Here is a 19,700-nt window from a genome sequence, read left to right on the forward strand (position 1 = left end):
GGGCTCAAACAGAAAAAATGTTTTGAAAGTGACGATGGCAACATGTACAAATGTGTGTGACACAATCGATGCATGGATTGTTACAAGAGCTGTAAGAGCCCCCAGTAAAATGATTTAATAAACAAAAACTGAGGGAGGTGCTGTCAGCCATCCAAACAGATAAGTTTGAAAAATGCTTCTAAAAAATGGGATCATAGACTTGACAAATATATTAAGTGTAATGGAGTGTCCTTTGAGAGTGATAAGGTTGTCTCGTAAAAAAAGTTTAAATATATCGCTTTGAAAAAAAATCTGTTTCTTTGTTGTTGTTATTGTTGTCCTTTTTGCAGCACCCCCTCGTAGGATCGCTATGTGGTGGAACCGGCCTGATGGCACCCAACAACAACTACAGCAACAACTGTTGCCAAAAATCTCACTAAATTGCTAGAAAGCAAATACACCTGACCCAAGACATGGTATTTGCAGTTTCCACATATGCAAATGATGGATAACAAATAAGAAAGCCTGAAGTAACACTGGTGTCTTTGAATGATTGGTGCTGGCAAAGACTACTGAGAGGGCTGTGGCCTGCCAGAAGAGCAAACAAGTCTGGCTTGGAGGAGGTACAGCTAGAATGCGCCTTAGAAGTGAGGATGGGGAACTTGGTCTCTACACTCTGGACATGTCATCAGGAGGGACAAGGGCCTGGACAAGGGCCTGTGCTTGGAAAGGAGATGGCCAGGGGAAAGAAAAAGGCCCTCCAGAGAGGGACTGACACAGTGGCTGCCACTAGGGGCTCCAGTGTAACAGGAGCCGGGAGGCTGGGGCAGGACTGGTGGTGTCTCGTTCTGTTGTGCACGGAACCACTATGAGTCAGAACTGACTCCAGGGCACCAAACAACAATCTTTAAGGGAGCAAATCCCCAGCTTTCCCCAGCCCAACCCCACTAATCTGTTGTTGAACACTTAATTACTGGTGTTCCCAGGGCACCCTGGAGAAGGAAGCGACCCAGAGAATTATAAGGTAAGGCACAACTCGCAGACCTCTCTGGTAGGTAAATAGAGCACAGCCCATCTCATAACTGTCCGTGTGTTGTACTGTGGTGGCATGTGTGTTGCTGGGATACTGGAAGCTACATCCTGGTATTTCAGATGCCAGCAATGTCACCTAACGTGAACCGGTTTCAGCAAAGCTTCCAGACTACGAACTGCCAATGAAAAAGGGCTCGGCTCCTTGCTTCAGAAGAAAGAGTCACCAGAAACCTTATGTAGAGCTTTGAACATTGTCAGCCACGAAGACCGAAAGAATGGAAGCAGAGCATCATCAGAGGCAGCGCTGGAGGATGGGGCCCTCGGGTTCGAAATGTGACATTTCTCAGAGTGGAGTCAACCGTGGTGACATGAGCCATGTAAACTCTGGGGGAATAGCACCTTTGGGATTTTCATTTACTGATGGGGCACAATTCACGGTAGAGAGAAATGGCTGCAAAAGTCCGACAATGATGGGAACTTAGAACGTGTGAAGTATGAATCTAGGGAAATTGGAAGTGGTCAAAAATGAAATGGGACGTCTAAAGGTCAATGTCGTGGGCATCAGTGAGCTGAAGTGGGCAGGTATTGGCCATCTTGAATCAGAAAGTCGTGGTTGATAATGACAGGAATGACAAATCATGAGGAATGGCGTTGCATTTATTGTCACAAAGGAGATTGTAAAATCAATCATGTAGTGCTGTCTTTGATAAGATCATGTCTATTCCCCTTCAAGGAAATCCAATCAATACAAGTTTTATTCAGATTTATGCACTAACCACAAAATCTAGTGATGAAGACATTGAAGAATTCTACCCACATCTCCAGACTGAAATTGATCAAACATGGGTCAAGATGCATTGATAATTATTGGCCATTGTAATGCGAAAGTTGGGAACAAAGCGAAAGGCAGCATCGTTGGAAAATTTGGACTTGGTGATAAAATGAAGCTGGAGAGGGTATGATGGAATTTTGAAAAGTCAATGAGTTGTTCATAGCAAATTTCTTTTTTCAACAACACAAAAGGCAACGAAACACATGGGTTCCAGATGGAATACACAGAAATTAAATTGACTACATCTGTGGGAAGAAATGATGCTCAATATTAGCAGCTAAAACCAGACCAGAGACTGACTGTGAAACAGACCATCAATTTCTCCTGTGTAAGTTCAGGATAAAGCTAAAGGAAATTAAAATAAGTCCACAAGAGTCAAAGTACAACCTTGAGTCTACCCATTCTTAATGTCAAGAACCTCTCAGGAACAGATTTGATGGATTGAACAGTAATGACAGGAGACCTGATGAGCTGTGGGTGGGCATCGAGACCATCATTCACAAAGAAAGCTAAAAGTGATTAAAAAGACAGCAAAGAGAGAAAAAAAATCAAAGTGGATGTTGGAAGAGACTCTGAAACTTGTTTTTAATTGCAGAGTAGCTAAAATAAGTGGAAGAAAGGATGAAGTCAAAGAGCTGAACAGAAAATTTCAACGGGCAGCTCAAGAGCACAAAGTAAAGTATGATGATGAAATGTGCACACCCCTAGAATTAGAAGCCAAAGGGAAGACCATGCTCAGCACATCTTACATGGGAAGAAGGGGATAAAAGATTCAAGGCTCGAGTGGCACTATTGAAGGATTCCATGGGCACACTATTGAATGGTACAGGAAGCATCAAAAATGAAAAGATTACACAGTCACTGTACCAAAAAGAACTAGTTGATATGCCTCCATTTCAGGAGGTAGCATATGAATAACAACCAATGGTGCTGAAGGAAGAAGTTCAAAGTGCACTGAAAGCATTAACCAAAAACAAGGCTCCAGGAGTTGGTGGAATACCAATTAAAATGCTTTAACAAGCTGATGAAGCACTGAAAGCACTCATTTAACTATGGCAGGAAATTTGGAAGACAGTTACTTAGCCAACTGACATGAAGAGATCCATATTTGTACCCATTCCCAAGAAAGGTGACCCAACAGAATGCTCAAGTTACAGAACACTATCCCTGATATCACATGCCAATACACTTTTGCTGCAGATCACCCAACAATGGTTGCAGCAGTCCATTGACAGGGAGCTGCCAGAGGGTCAGGCCGGATTCAGAAGAGGACGTGGAACAAGGGGCCCCATTGCCGATGTCAGATGGAGCTTGGTTAAAAGCAGGGGGCACCAGAAAGCTCTTAATTGTGTTTTATTGACTGTGCAAAGGCATTCGACTGTGAGGACCAAAGTAAACGACGGATAGTCTTGAGAAGAATGGGAATTCAAGGGCACCTCATTGTGCTCACGAGGAACTTGGACCTGGATCAACAGGCAATTGTGAGAATGAAACAAGGGAAAGTGCGTGGTTTAGAATCAGGAAAGGTGTGTGTCAGGATTGTATTCTCCCACCTTACTTATTCTGTATGCTGAGCAAATAATCTGAGAAGCTGGATTATATGAAGGAGAATGTCACATCAGGATTGGAGGAAAGCTTATTAATGACCTGTGATGTGAAGATGATACAATCTTGCTTGCCAAATAGAAGAGGACTTGAAGCACTTTCTGATGAAGATCTAAGATTGAAGCCTTCGGTACAGACTGCAACTCAATGTAAAGAAGACCCAAACCCCCCTAAGTGGAACAATAGGTAACTTCATGATAAAAAGTAGATTGAAGCTGTCAAATTATTTCATCTTGCTTGGATCGATCCACAATCAACACTCATGCAAGCAGCTGTTGAGAGATCAAAAAATGTGTTTCATTGGGTAAGTCTGCTTCACAAGACCTCTTTAGAGTGCTGTAGGATGTTACTTTGGGGACTAAGGTGCACCTGTCTCAATCCATACAATTTTCAATGGCCTCGTATGCTTTTGAAAGTTGGACATTGAATATGGAAGACCGAAGAATGAGCGATGCATTTGAATGGTGGGGCAGGAGAAGAATATTGAAAGTACTATGAACTGCTAAAAGGAGAAGCTGATCTTTCTTGGAAGGAGCATTGCCAGAGTGCTCCTTAGAGGCAAGGATGGCGAGACTTCCTCTTCCATGCTCGGACATGTTGTCAGGAGGATTCAGTTCCAGGAGAAGGACATTATGTTTGCTAAAGAGGGGCAGTGAACAAGAGGACACAGGACCAGGCAGTGCTTTTCTCTGTTGTGCATCAGGTCGCTGTGGGTCAGAGCTGACTTAATGGCACCTAAGGACAATGACATTCCATGAGTCCGCTTTCTCTTTGGCAAGTAAATATGGCAGAAAGAAGGGGGGTTGGTACACGCAGACCAGAATTAATTTCACAGAATTTGAGATTGACTCATCACTGAGATACCTCTGCCAATGCCAGGAGTGGGTGTGTGCTGTGGGGCAGGTGCCAGGATGAAGCCCAAATCCCACAGACACTTTGGTCCTCAATCCAGGTTCTACCCTCCCCTCAAGGTTGGACGAGAGATCGTTCTCTGTTGCCACTATGTGGCGAGTAATGTGCATGAATCTGGCCCAGCACATCACAGAACCTATGTGGGCCAACTGAACCAGGGGACTAGGCTTCCAGGGCTGTAAGCTCACAGGACACACAGGGACCGCTTTGCTGACTCCCTGGCCCAGCAGCTCAGCATTAGTACACAGTATGTCTATTGGTTGAATATAGGGAAGACCTGTTTTTCCTTTCCCCTGAGAGCTTGCGCTTCAATCTGTACAGAAGACTTTCCAAGGCCCTCCAGCCACGCTCCAACCTAGAGAATTTCCACTCCACAAAAGGATGGCTTAAAACTGCAGGCATTGGATTGTGGTAAGAGTTGTATGAGTCCCTAATAAAATGTAAAAGAAGAAAAGAGAAAAAAATGATTAGGGCAAAGACTGTACAGATGTGCTTTATACAATTGATGTATGTATATATAGGAACTGTGAAAAGAATTGTATGAGCCCCAATAAATTGTTAAAATTAAAAAAAAAAAACTGCAGGCATTTGCTCTCACACAGTCCTGGAGCATGAAGTCTAAATTCAGGTGTCCTATCCCTGCTCCTTACTGCCATTAGATTCCGATTCTTAGTGATCCTACAGGGCAGGATAGAACTGCCCTGCAGCTAACCATTGGTTTCCCAGACTGTAAATCTTAAAAAAAATCATTTTATTGGGGGTGCATACAACTCTTATCACAATCCATACATACATCAATTGTGTAAAGCATATTTAAACATCCGTTGCCCTCATCATTCTCAAAACATTTGCTCTCCACTTAAGCCCCTGGTATCAGGTCCTCATTTTCCCCCCTCCTTCCCCCTCCCCCCTCCCTCATGAACCCTTGATAATTTATAAATTATTATTTTGTCATATCTTACACTGTCCGACGTCTCCCTTCAACCACTTTTCTGTTGTCCATCCCCCAGGGAGGAGATTATATATAGATCCTTGTAATTGGTTCCCCCTGCCCCGCCAGCTCTCCCTCGACCTTCCCGGTATCGCCACTCACACCACTGGTCCTGAAGGCATCATCCGTCTTGGGTTCCCTGTGCTTCCAGTTCCTATCTGTACCAGTGTACATCCTCTGGTCTAGCCAGATTTGTAAGGTAGAATTGGGGTCATGATAGTGGGTGGGGGAGGAAGCATTTAGGAACTAGAGGAAAGTTGTATGTTTCATCGTTGCTACCCTGCACCCTAACTGGCTCGCCTCCTCCCCGAGACCCTTCTGTAAGGGGATTTCCAGATTATAAATCTTTAAGGGAATAGAAAACCTCCTATTTCTATCTTGGAGCAGCTAGTGGTTTTGAACTGATAACCTTATGGTTAGCAGTGCAAGGAATCACCCACTACACCACGAGGGCTCCTATAAATGTGAAAATTGGAATTGAATAAGGAAGACAAAAGCAGAAATGATACTTAAGAACTGTGGTGCTGGAGAAGAATATTGAAAGTCCCACGGACTGCTAAAAGAGCAAACCCATCTGTCTTAGCAGACAGAAGTATTCTAGGTTCCCTTCCATCATCCCATTCACAAATCAAACTAACGACAACTGTTTCAGGGAAATAAAAAGAAGGAGTACAGTCCAAATGCCTCTTAGAGGCAAAGATGGCAAGACTATCTTACACACTTTAGCCACAGTTCCAGGAGAGACCAGCCCCTGGAGACGGACAGAGGAGGCAGTCTGCTTCCATGCCGATTTACAGCCTCAGAAACTCTTGGTAGGGGGATGGGGGAGGGGGCGCAGTCCCACCCTGTCCCTCAGGGTCGATGGGACTCAGAATCAGCTGGAGTACTGGGTGAGTTAAAAATGGTTGTTTTGCAGGTGCCCTAAAGGCAACCCTGACTCATGGAGAACCAGCTGCCCCAGAGGGGCTTAGAGGAGTAGATGGCTAGGTCTTTTGGGTGAGCAGCTTAGTGCTTAACCACTGCACCACCAGGGAGTCTTTAGTTAAGACTATCGTTTATCTTTTCAGGGGAGCAATTCAATGTCAGACAGCCTTGATGACAGAAGGGGCCCAGGCTTATTGGCTTTCTTCCTTTAAGAAGTATGATAGTGAGGTTTATTGTGCCAACCTGGCCAATAGGAACATGTGGGATTAATCAGGTCGCAGTTTGATCGGAGGGCAAAGAGATAAATGGCTCTGCACGGCCCAACCCCCTCTCGCTTGCTCTCTGGTAATCAGAGCGTGCTGGAGCATGCGTGCTGCTGCTGTAGCTAGTTCTCTGCCTCAACCTGTGAGCTACACCACCTGTAGGCCAAGCCAACCCATGGATTGTGTAGGTAGAGCTTGAGGCTCCTTCCAGACCTGCATCATAGCATTGCTGGTGCATACAACGCTTGAGCCTGACCCTGGTGGATCCTGTCCCCTTGCATTGCGTGCATTTGATATCCCATCCAGACCTGCTTTGCTAAGCTCCTGAGCGACTGACTGTCAGTGACCCACTCTGCTGCTTGCCTATGGGCAGACTCTGCTTGCCTTGCTTGAGGGAGGACTCTGCAGTCTGCCTCCTTGACCTTGGAACTGGCAGCCCATATAAGTTGAAGGACTTCCAGTATAACAACTTCCTGTTCCATGGGAGTGAGTTGAACTGAACCAGCCCTCTGTTTGCTGAGTGGACTAATTAGCTTTTGTATTCCTTCTCACTCACTCTATCTATCTATCTATCTATCTATCTATCTATCTATCTATCTATCTATCATCTATCTAATCGTGTCTCGGTTTTGTTTCTCTGGAGAACCCTGCCTAACACAGGAAGTATTATTTTTTCTTGCGAGTGGCCATGAGTGTTTGGCTGATTTTGTACATGAGTCTGGGGAAGGCAGGCCAGCTTCGGTCTCAACAGGCCACTGTAGCACGGGGTCCCCACCCTGAGGACCAAGGGCAACCAGCTTGTTCTAGACAATGGCGGTTTGGCTATGGTTATGTGGGGGGAGCTTCAGAAAGTTTGTGGAGAGATGGGATTAAGAGACAATGGAGTTTTCCCACAAACTTTTTGAAGTCCTCTCTTAGATGCATTCATTTTTCCTGCTTGTGCTTTTCCTAACAGTTTTATTGGCAAACAATTCACATACACAATTCAGTCACAGCAGAAGAGTTGTACGGTCATCACCACAATCAGTCTGACAACAGTTTCTTCATTCTCGCACCATGATGCGCTCCCCTGCCGTACCCACCAAGGGACCGTGAATCCAGGTACTGACGCGATAGATTTGCCTATCCTCAAATTCATACATGGAAAACCATTTTTTCAACGCTTGTGTTTTTTCTTGCTAAGCCCATTTCTCAATGACTCAGGGGAGGCAGGGGCTGCACCAGTCTGGGAGGAAGGTGAATTTGCTGGGACTACAGTTTGTAGGTTGTGCAGCCTTAGGGGTTGGCTCCCTGGAGGCCAAACAAGACTCTTCGTGACCCCCTGTGGGTTTCTCAGGGTGTGAGTCTTTGTGGGAGCTCACAGCCTCTTCTTTCTCCCTTGGAGCAGATGGTGGGTTTGAATTGCCGGCCATTAGAGCTGCACGGTGCTACTGGGGCTGCCTTAGCGAGAAAAACAGAAGCTTGATTTGAAGGTGATCGACCAGCACAGTGGTTCTCAACCTGCCTTATGCCGTGGTCCTTTCACACAGTTCCTCATGTGGTGGTGACACCCCCCCCCCACAACTATAAAATTATTTCCGTTGCTACTTCATCACTGTTGTTTTGCTACTGTGATGAATAGGCATGTAAATAGCTGATAGACAGGATGTATTTTCATGGTTACAGATTGAACATCACGAAAGCATAGTGATGAATCACAAAAACAGTATGTCATTCTAGATTGTGAAAATGTATTTCTAATGACAAGTCAATGAAATTTTGTCTTGAAGCATGGTGGAGCTTGAGTAACAGTCTCCACACAGGGTACCCATAGGTGGGCATATCTGCATGTGGGTGGGCCCGCATGGATAGAGGAGTGGTGTCCCAGTTCCTAAGACCATTGGACCGCTGGACCAGCTTCGTAGGCTGTTTTGATAGAGTCCAGCTGAAACCCACAAACACAGAGACTACACGGCCACGGTGCGCCTTCGAATGGAGGATAGCGAGACCTCTTCGCTCCTACCTGGGACATGTTATCAGGGAGACTCGTCCCCGGAGAAGGGCGCTATGCTTTATTTCTTAATTTTAATAAAGCATTTTATTGGAGGACTCTTACAGCTCTTATCACAACCCATACATCAGTTGTATCAAGCACATGTGTACATATGTTGCCATCAACATTTCCAAAGCATTTTCTTTCTACTTGAGCCTTTGGTAGGAGCTTCTCTTTTTTTCTCCTCCCTCCCTCCCTCACCCTCCCACTCCCAGGAGCCCTGATAAATTATAAATCATTACTGTTTTTGCATCTTTCACCATCCAATGTCTCCCTTCACTCACATTTCTATTGTTCATTCCCCTGGTAGGGTGGGAGTTGTATATCGACCATTGCGATTGGTTCCCCCTTTCTCCCCCTTCTCCCCCCACCTTCCCCCTACCCTCATGGTATTGCTACTCTCGTTATTGGTCCTGGAGTCTGTGTATCAAGAGCTCTTATCTGTGCTAGCGTACATGCTCTGGTCTAGCCAGATTTGTAAGGTAGAACTGGAGTCATGATTGTGCGGGGGGAGGAAGCATTTAAGAACTAGAGGAATGTTGTGTGTTTCGTAGGTGCTGCGCTGCACCCTGCCTGGCTCGCTCCTTCCTTTTGACCCTTCTGTGAGGAGATGTCCAACTGTCTACAGATGGGCTTAGGGTCTCCATTCCGAGCCCCCTCATTCCAATCGGGACGCCATGTTTGATAAAGCAGAGCGTTGGCAAAGAAGAGGCGGTGCCTCCAGGAAATGGACTGACGCAGTGGCCTTGGCAATGAACTAAAACAGAGCATTGTGAGGAAGGCGCAGGGCTGGGCAGGGCTTGCTCCCGTGGAGCACAGGGGCGCTGGGGTCAGAACAGACTCTCGGCACGGAGCAACAGCAGTGCACAGTTCCTACTTGGGGTCCACCCCGCGGGGGTAGGGGCGGGTCTCACATACTTGTCCAGGTGCTTTGGCTGAAGCCAGGTTTAAGACCAATCGTGGGATGCAACTGAGGTCCCTTAGCAAGCTGACCCTGCCCATGAGATCCCTCGGTGCTAGGACAGTCTCAGGATGTCTCTGCTGACTGACCAGATGCGCTCTTTCTGGACACAGACAATGAGAGAGGCGTTTATGATGCAGGAGCAATCTCCTCCGGTGTCTTAGTGATCCTCAGTCGCCTTCGTGGAGACGACTTCATTGACCGTGTTCGTCCCCAAGCAATACAGAAAGGTGTCAGAATTCCAACGAGATGGACGTGGGGGAGCAGGGAAGACATGGCGTGGGGCCGGCTGAGTACCACAGGTTAGGCTATAGTCTCAGGTGCTGGCTCACCCAGCTGCGGAGAGAGCAGGGTCCCAACTTTGACACCAGCCACTGGGCTGTCCTGAAAATGGGCTGTTTCTCAGCGCAAGTAGCAAGTTCCTAATTCGACGGAGCCACTTGGGAGCCTATAGGGAGGAGACCCTGGACCAGACTCCCACTGCTGCCCTAGCCCCAGGCACCCACAAACCGACTTCCTGCCTGTGTACAGCTGTCTGGGCACTTGGCATCGGTGGAATCTGACACTCCGTGGGCATCTGCGGAGCTGGTAAAGGAGATGGGAAGCACGATGGAATGCCGAAAGGACCAACGACGCCACAGAGACCCCATAAGACAGTACAGAAGGGCCACCATGCGGTTCCCAGCCTGCACCTCTCTAAGGCAATAGAAAGCCTCACCTTTCCCCCTTTGAGCAACTTCCAGTTTTGAACTGCTGACCCAGGGGCATCTCCCACTACACCACAAGGGCTCCTGTGCATGTGGAAGTTGGGCATTGAATAAGGAGGACAGAAACAGGCACGTGCATTTGTGTTTGGGCGCTGGAGGAGAGTATGGAAAGTGCCAGACCGCTCCGAGGATAGACCCCGCTACAGTGGACGAAGAATGGCAGAGCGCTCCTGAGGGGAGGACGGCGAGACTCGGCCGCGCCCACTTTGGACGTGTTGTCAGGAGGCCAGTCCCTGGAGAAGGACTTCATGTTTGGTGTAGTGCGGGGGCCGCGGCAAAGAGGAAAGCCCCCAACAAGATGCGGAAGAGGGCTCAACAGAGGGCTGGACAGCGTCCAACAACAACTTGTCACCGAGCATCATGTTTTCAACATTCATCCACGTAGTCACCTACTCATTCCTTTTTGATATTATTATTATTATTAAGAAACCATCGCCTCGAGGGCTCTTACAGCTCTTATAACAATCCATGCATCAAGTGTATGAGACACATTTGTACGTATGTTGCCATCATCATTTTCCAAACAGCTTCTTTCTGCTCGCGCCCTGGGTGTTCTGTCGGCATTGCCAACCGGTTCCTGTGCACGGGGAAGCTGGCAGCGAATAAGGGAAGTCAGAGAGGAAGTGAGGCCATGGACTGACTGCCGGGAGGGCAAACAAGTCTGCTGTGAAGGAGTTACACCCACAGTGCTCCTTAGACTCCAGGATGGAGAGACTGGCTCTCAACACGTTGGGCACGGTAACAGGAGGGACTAGTTCTGGGAGAAGGCAATCATGCTTGCTAAAATACTTAACTGTGGACGCACTGCCGTCGAGTCAATGCCTACTCATGGCCACCCACTGTGGGCTCCTGAGGCTGTAACTGTTTACAGGAGTAGAAAGCCCTGTCTTTCTCTGGCAGAGCGACTAGTGGTTTCGAACTGCTGACCTTGCTGTTAGCAGCCAAGTGCCATAACCCACCGCACCAAATGGTCTCCCCTCAACCCCTGGCGACCACTCATCTGTCCTCCATTTAAAAGGTGTCATTTCAGAAAACGTTCTCTAAAAGACACCAACTTATATCATGGGATTGGGTTTTTGGCTCAGCCTGGTTCCCTGGTGGCTTCAGGATTTTTTCACCCATGACTCTGCGGTACATAAATCCTCCTGTGGAGCCAGGCTTGAATTGCCAACACCCCCCCGCCGCCCCCCCATGGTTTTATTGGCATAAAAGTCCTGTGTCATACAAGGCAACAGTTCAATAACATCGAGAAGAGTTGTACAGTCGTCACCACAATCAATCGTAGAACATTCTCTTTGTTCTTGTAATCATTAGCTCCCAATTCCCCCCCCCCCCGCCACACCCCTAAGGAACCATGAGTCCAGTTACTGTCTCTGTAGATTTACCTATCCTGGGTTTCATGTACAGAGAAAACAGTTAAAAACAAAACAGCTGGCACCAATAAAGCAGAACAGAATAGCCTTCGGCCGAAGAGAAAGCAGAAAACATTAAAAAGCAGAACACACTTAAATGAATCATAAGGAAGATCAAATGGCAGGGTGCTAAATTGACACCGACCTGAATCTGCACCAATCCACTTCCCAGTGTATCCTCGTGTTAGCAAGGCGATTCACATCCCTGGTCCATGGTCACAGGGGATTCCCACGGGCTTAATCCGCGAGTACTTCCCCTTCCTTTAAAGAAAGAGAGAGATGGAGATAGCTTTAAAATGAATCTAAGGGGAAACCAAACGATAAGATATTACATTTTGACCTCTGCCTGCCAGTGCTCTGTCTGATACGATGGCCATTCACATCTCTCAGCTTTCATCAAAGGGGGCTCACAGAGCCTTAATCCAGGTGCGGGCCCTGCAAAGGAATTTTGGGTTTCCGCTGTCGTCCATCGCCTTCTGCAAACCAGGTGTCCACAATTTAAGCTCTGCTAGCCTTCCCTCCTTCAGGTTTCGATATTATTTACAAACCTTGGATCACTCACACAGGCTGGTGTGCTTCGTCCATGGGGACTTGCATGTGCCACTTCGTCCAGATGGTTGCTTGTTTGAAAACATGCCTTTAAGACCCCACATGCTATTCTTTCTGCTAGCCAGGCACCGTCTAGTGTCTTCACCACGCTGCTAGGGGACCCAAATCTTCTGCCCTTTTCTTGAAGTTTGTGGAGGAAACCTGCCTGCCTCCATTTCCTCATCTGCAAAATGGGGGAGACAAAGGCCCTGAGTCAGTGGCCTGTACGCAGCCATACCTGTCAGCCTCTGCCTCCTTGGCCCCACCTTGCTTGCTTGTGATTGGAGGAGGCATCGTATCACATGCTTTGACCGACCAATAAGGACGTGACCTTGGGAGTTCAGCTGAGTTTCTGGTTAGTCAGAGCAAAGGATAAAATTCACCCACAGAAACTGAGAAGCCATGTTTTCCCTGATTCCAGAGTTAAAGATTATCGTAGTAGTTTGTTTTAAAATGTATATGTTTAAAAGAAAACAAAACAGGTGCAAAAGTTCTGACCAGAGCTGGGGTATATTAAGCACTGAATCTTGAAGGCCCAATAATTTTATTTCCTGATGCACACAGTTGACCCCCACCCCAAGGATGACTCTCAGTGCGAGGGCGGTGTGGGCATCGCGCCATCTCTTGAAGAGCTGGTGCCTAGAAATAAGACTCAGCTCGGTGGGGGAGGGTTATAAAATTAATACATTCTGTGGCTGGTTTATTTTTAATAAGCCGCCATTGTGGGCTGGGGCGTGGGGGATGCACACAGATTGTTGCTGCTTTGACGCCCACAAACAGATGGCAATAAACATTCTAGGTAGGTCATTTTGCAAGATGCACAGTGAGGCCTGCTGGAGATGGTTGGTCTTCCTCCTTCCCCTCATGGAGGGCCCCCACTCTGCCCCCCTCAGCCACATGCTGGGTGGAGATGGAGCTGAGACATCTCTGACAGTCATCCATTGCTGTGCCAGCGCTCAGTGACAGCTCACACCTGTCTCCCAGAGAGCTCGTGGGGCAGGAATTGGGCTGAGCTCAGCTGTGTGGTTCTGGCTCAGGGTCTCAAGGAGCTTGCAGCCAAGATGGCAAGCTTCATCTGAAGGCTGGAGTGGGGCCGCAGGAGCCTGTCCGAGGCGGCTCCCTCACAGGGCTGTGGCTGGAGGCCTCAGTTCCTCTCCAGGTGGACGGCTCCAGAGAGCGGCTGGGGCCTCCACACAACATGGCGGCCAGCTTCCTCCAGAGCTCGTGATCCAAGAGACAGCAAGGAGGACGCTCCAGTGCCTTTGATGGCCAGGCCTCGGAGATCGACACCCTCACTCCCAACTTCCTGCTGACTTCACTCGGGGCAGTTTCTGTCTTTTGGGACCCCAACATCATGATGCCATCAAGCGGTAGACCAACAGAATGTGGTCCATGCAGACAGTAGGATATCACTGGGCCATCCTCCAAAAGGCCTCACGGAGTCTGATTATACCGGCAGGTCTCGAACTGCACCAAACCCACCGCCACTGGGTCGACGCCAACTCAGCGCCCTGCAGGAGTTTCCGAGGTTGTAACTCTTTTTTTTTTTTTTACAACAAACACTGGGCAGTTATTCTTCTGGAGATGCGGGGCAGGGCTTCCTGGCGTGGCGGTGTGGCCCTATTTGCCAGCGATAAGTGGGTTCCACAGCACCACGATGATGGAGTCGCCTCGCAGGAACATCTTGGAGATGTAGCGGTCTTTGTTGACGGGCTTGGACTTCTTCTTGCCCTTGCCGCTCTTGGGGACCTCGGTCCACATCTCCTTCATGTTCTCCAGCACCATGTTGCAGTGCCTGTCGAAGGCCTTCACGCGACCCAGAAGCTTCTTGTTGCGGCAGTTGATGAGCACCTGGGTGTTGTTCTTGACCGACTGCGTGAGCACGGAGAGGGGCCCCGTGTTGAACTCCTCCTCCTCCCGCTTCTGCAGTTCCTCCGGGGTCATCTCGCTCTTGGGCTTGTTGAGGAGGCTCATGGTGCTTAGCTTAGCTGTGTTCTCCGATCAAACCCGTCTTCTCCGCGTTGCTTCTCAGGTTGTAACTCTTTACGGGAGTAGAAAGCCCTGTGCTTCTCAGGTGAAGGGACTGGTGGTTTTGAACTGCTGACCTTGCTATTAGCAACCAAGCGCTATAACCCACTGCACCAAACCACTATGGCACCAGGGCTCCCTAGGGAAAGATTGTTATTGTTGTTGCTGTTGTCAGGTGCTATCGGGTCGGTTCTGACCCATAGCAGCCTTATGCACAACAGAACGAAACCCTGCCCAGCCCTGCACCGTCCTCACCATTGCTCCTGTGTCTGAGGAGTGGAATATTACTCGGCCATTAAAAATGTTTCAGAACAAGATCATCATGCTCATGTGAATGTGGACCTTCCCCTCCCATTGGCTCCTCTCCACGGGCACCCCCTCCTCCCAGCTTCTCCAAGGGATCTTTGAGCTCCTGCACTTGACCCAACAGCGGGCCCTCTCCTCCTACACTGGACACACCGTGGCTGGAGACCCCCTGACCCATCGGCTCCACCAGCCCCTGGACCTTTCCTCCCACAGCTTTTTGGACACTGTCCATCTTGTGCCCTGGGGTCCTCTTTCCTGCCAGGCTCCCAAAGACCAGCGTTTCCTCTTCCTATCACTTCCTTAGTGCAGGAAGTGGAGCTACGAGCATGGGTCAGGGTGGGACCGCAGGGAAGAAGTCAGCCGGTCCAGGGAAGAATGTCGCAGAGTGTCAGGCACAGGAGTGGATGCAGGCAGGAGGCTGCAACCTTCCCCAGGAAGGACTTTAGTTTGGCATCTTAGGTTACAATCTCTCAAAAGGAGACTATCCATCTTGACTTCCAGAGTGGATCGTAAATGGGATGAGTGGGTCAGACCTGGGGAAACAAGTCCTGGTCCCCAGTGGAGTCTCTGTCATGCACCCCACTCTGTGCTGACCCAGTGCCCTGCCTGCTGCTGGATGCCCAGCACAAAGGTCCTTGGTACACCTAAGAAGAATGACCAGGCATGGACACCACCCCCCATGTTCCCAGAATGCCCCCAAGGACATCCCTGTGGGGAGCCACAGGGAGAACAATGGTGCCTGGCCCGGCAGAGGTCCACTCTGACTCTCAGACCCACCAGATGCTCTGAAGCATGTGGAGATCGTGGCGAAGGTGCTGGCAGGTGGCAGGGACACAACCATGGATCCATAGGACACCCAGTGGGCAGGTGGTGTCGGGCTGGCCCGTTTCCTCAGGGGACCTGCCCAAGAGGAGAGGCCCAGTGTGCCTTCAAACCAAGCCCACAATTCGCCCCCCCCCTCCATGGCCATCACTCCGACCTTCCTGTGGTCTACAGGGGCTCCAACATCAAGTCGCCGGTCATCTCCTGCTGATGCCAGCTTCCTCCCTGTTCCCCAAGCCCATCAGGCTCCATGCTGCCTCAGGGCCTTTCCAGGAGCTGTTTACGGCGGCTGCAGTGCTGAGCCTGATGTCCTTCCTTGTCATCCAAGTCTCGTCTGAATGTCACCTCCTCCCAGAGGGCCCCCCAATCAGGCTCCTGAGAGCCGCTCCCCTCCTGATGAGTCACCTCCTCTTTGTCACATCCTTCAGAAAAGCCACAGCTGAAATTACCTTAGCCATTCACACATTTATAGCACTGTAAGCTCCATCAGGCAATATAGGTGCAGAGAGTGGGTGCTTATGAAACAGTGGTGGAATGAAGGATGGTGAGGAGCGAGCTTACCCCCTTACCTCCCAGGGGATGGGAGCCTCTTACTGTGGTCGTTACATCATCTGGTGTCAATTTGGGACTTGAGAGGATTAAGAGTGAAGAGGTGAAGTCTAGTCTATCAATCGGGTCATAGCCAATGAGGTCTCTGTGTGGGCATGGCCTTCTTTTGAGAATTCTGGGAACTCCTGAATTTCCTCCTTGGAGAAGAGAGATACACTCCCTCTCTACATCGACTCCCTGTAGAGACGCTCTGCTGACAAGACACATGGCTCTCCGCTGATAGACTCCGGGCCCTGGGAGCTGGAGGAGCCACGTGGAGACCCCTGCCAGCGCTGAGACGCTTACAACGCCACTGGATCGACAAGATTTTCCACCCACTGGCCTGTGATCTTCCTGTATTTGGCATCATTTCATGTGTTGCATGAGTCTGAAGAGGACTTTATAGATTGGTATCGAACATCTGGGCTAATATCGGACTTATGGACTTGATGTGGACTGGGCTGGGATGTTTTCTCAATGTTCAACTGCTCATATATAAAGCTCTTTCCTATGCATATGAAAGTGTCTGTGAATTTGTTTCTCTAGTCTACCCCAAATTAACACAATTAGTACCTCCCTAGGGGCAGAAGGCCATGTGAGCGCCACCTTGGAATAGACTTGGGAAAACTCTGCACAATGGAAGTCAGGTGAGTGGCCTGGTTACCGAAAGACATTTTTGCCTGAAGGCAGTTGCTTCCTGATTCACAGTGACCCCGTGTACCATAGAATGAAACACTGCCCCGCCCGAGCCAGCCTTACAATTGCTGTCATCGTTGAGCCCACTGTCACGGCCACTGTGTCCACCCATCTTGTCCAGGACCTTCCTCTGTTTCACCGCCCCTGCACTTTGCCAAGCATGATGCCCTTCTCCAGGGACTGGTCTCTCTTGCTAATACGTTCAAAACATGAGACCAAGTCTGTCCGTCCTTGCCTCTAAAGAGCATTCTCATGGGACTTCTAAGACGAATTTGTTTCTTGTGACAGTCCCTGGTGCTTTCGACTCTCTTCTCCGGCCCTGCAGTTCAAAGGCATTGATTCGTCGCTGTTCTTCCTCATTCAGGGTCCGACTTTCACAGCCTGTGGACAGGTCAGTGCCCACCACTTGCCTGCTAGTCTGTCACATGGCGGTGGCTCGTGTGCTGCTGCAAGCTGTCACCAGTATTTCAAATAGCAGCAGGGTCATGCACGGTGAACAGGTCTCCGCGGAGCTTCCAGTGGAGAATCGACGGTGCTGGCGGAATCGGCTGTCCGCCCTGAGGAGCGAGCCACCGGAAGCCGTAGGAACAGCAGTGGGACATCGCACGTGGCTGGGGAGGGCATCAAGCATGGTTGACTCGGGGAAACCACCATGGTGGTCTCTTCCTTCTGCTGCGTTTTGTAACCTTTCGGCTAGGCTCCAGGGGTACGGAGAGGGTTCCCCGAATTCCCAGTTGTCCTCAAGCATCATTTTATTGGGTCACCTGTCTTTGGAAGGAGTACAAATATGGACCTCTTCCAGTCAGTTGGCCAAGTAGCCGTCTCCAAATTTCTTGGCATAGATGAGTGAGTGCGTTCAGTGCTTCATCAGCTTCTTGAGCCACTTCAACTTCAATTCCCGGAGCCTAGTTTCTGGTGAATATTTACCGTGTAGCTTGGGCTTCTTCCTTTGGTACCACTGGGTCTTGCTCAAATGCTACCTCTTGAAATGATTAGATGTTCATTATTTCTTTTTGGTACTGTGACTCTGTGTGTTCTTTCTGTCAGTGTAAGATATGCAGAGGGTGTACTTCCTCTTTTGTTTTTCTAACTCTAGTCCTTGGACATTTCATTATAATATTTTACTTTGTCTTCTCGAGCTGCCCTTTGAAATTTTCTGTTCAGCTCTTTGACTTCTTCTCCCCCCCCATCATATTATTGGGGACTCTTATAGCTCTTATCACAATCCATCCATCCATCCATTGTGTCAAGCACATTTGTACATATATTGCCATCATCATCTTCAAAACATTTTCTCTCTACTTGAATCCTTGGTATCAGCTCACATCCACCCCTTCTCTCCCTCCCTCATCAACTCTTGATAATTTATAAAGTTGGTTTTATTCCCCCCCGTGTCTTACACTGACCGCTGTGTCCCTTCACCCACTTTTCTATTGTTCATCCCTTGGGAAGGAGGTTATATGTGATCACTGTGATTGGTTCTCCCTTTCTCCCCACACCTTCCCTTTACCCTCCTGCTAGGGCTACTCTCATTATTGGTCCTGAGGGGTTTACTTGTCCTGGGTTCCCTGTGTACATGCTATGGTCTAGCTGGATTTGTAAGGTAGAATTGGAGTCATGATAGTGGGGGGAGGGGGGAGCATTAAACAACTTGATGAAAGTTATATGCTTCATCGATGCTACACTGCACCCTGACTGGCTCATCTCTTCCTTGTGACCCATCTATGACAGGTTGTTCAATTGTCTACAGATGGGCTATGGGTCTCCATGCCGCCTTCCCCCCTTGTTCGCATTGATATGATTATTTGTTCTGGGTCTTGACTTTGTGACTTCGTTATTTCTTATACTTGCCTTAGCGATGCTACAACTCAGAGCATGTTTCAGGTCTATGTTGACATCCACTCTGAGGGCCCTGCTGTCCTCCCACAGATCATTAGGTTTCTTGCATTAAATGTTCAAGGCATCAAATCTGTTCCTGAAATGCAGGTTGGATGGACTCAGGGTTGTATTTGGTCTCTGATGGACTTGGTTACATTATTTTCACCTTTAACTTGAACTTACATATGAGCACTTGGTAGTCCCTGCTATAGTAGACCCCTGGCCTCCTTTTAGCTCTGATAATGGACTTCCCCATTGTCTCTTCCCACAGATGTAGTCGATTTTATTTCTGTGTATTCCATCTGGAGAAGTCCGTATGTGTCATTGTCATTTGTGTTTTTTTGTTTTTTAATTTTAACAATTTATTAGGGGCTCATACAATTCTTATCACAGTTCATACATATACATACATCAATTGTATAAAGCACATCTGTACAGTCTTTGCCCTAATCATTTTTTTCTCCTCTTTTCTTTTTTTACATTTTATTAGGGACTCATACAACTCTTATCACCATCCATACATGTACATACATCAATTGTATAAAGCACATCCATACATTCCCTGCCCCAATCGTTCTCAAGGCATTTGCTCTCCACTTAAGCGCCTTGCATCAGGTCCTCTTTTTTTTTTACCCTCCCTCCCCTTTCCCCCATCCCTCATGTGCCCTTGGTAATTTATACCTCGTTATTTTGTCATATCTTGCCCTATCCGGAGTCTCCCTTCCCCCCTTCTCTGCTGTCCCTCTCCCAGGGAAGAGGTCACATGTGGATCCTTGTAATCAGTTCCCCCTTTCCAACCCACTCACCCTCCACTCTCCCAGCATCGTCCCTCACACCCTTGGTCCTGAAGATATTTGTTACAAAGAAGTCATTGCAAAATGATTAATATATTCTCCAGCTTCATTCGTATCAATAAGTTCATATTTTTCAACTCTGTTCCTTCCTCTTTGTATCTAATTTTTGCATTCCCATTACAAATAATTATCACTACACCGTGATTGACAGTTTTATCCATTTCTGACTAAAGTCATTGGTAGAATTCTTCAATTTCTCCATCCCTACCTTTGTGGTTAGTGGACAAGTG

General features: G+C 48.4%; 1 pseudogene; it reads right to left on the reverse strand.

Moving 5' to 3' along the window:
• Window positions 1–13,918: 13,918 nt before the first annotated feature.
• Window positions 13,919–14,321, reverse strand: LOC142430284 (small nuclear ribonucleoprotein Sm D2 pseudogene; annotated as a pseudogene).
• Window positions 14,322–19,700: the final 5,379 nt, after the last annotated feature.

Source organism: Tenrec ecaudatus, chromosome 1 (genome assembly GCF_050624435.1).
Source record: "Tenrec ecaudatus isolate mTenEca1 chromosome 1, mTenEca1.hap1, whole genome shotgun sequence".
In the NCBI taxonomy this organism is placed as follows: domain Eukaryota; kingdom Metazoa; phylum Chordata; class Mammalia; order Afrosoricida; family Tenrecidae; genus Tenrec; species Tenrec ecaudatus.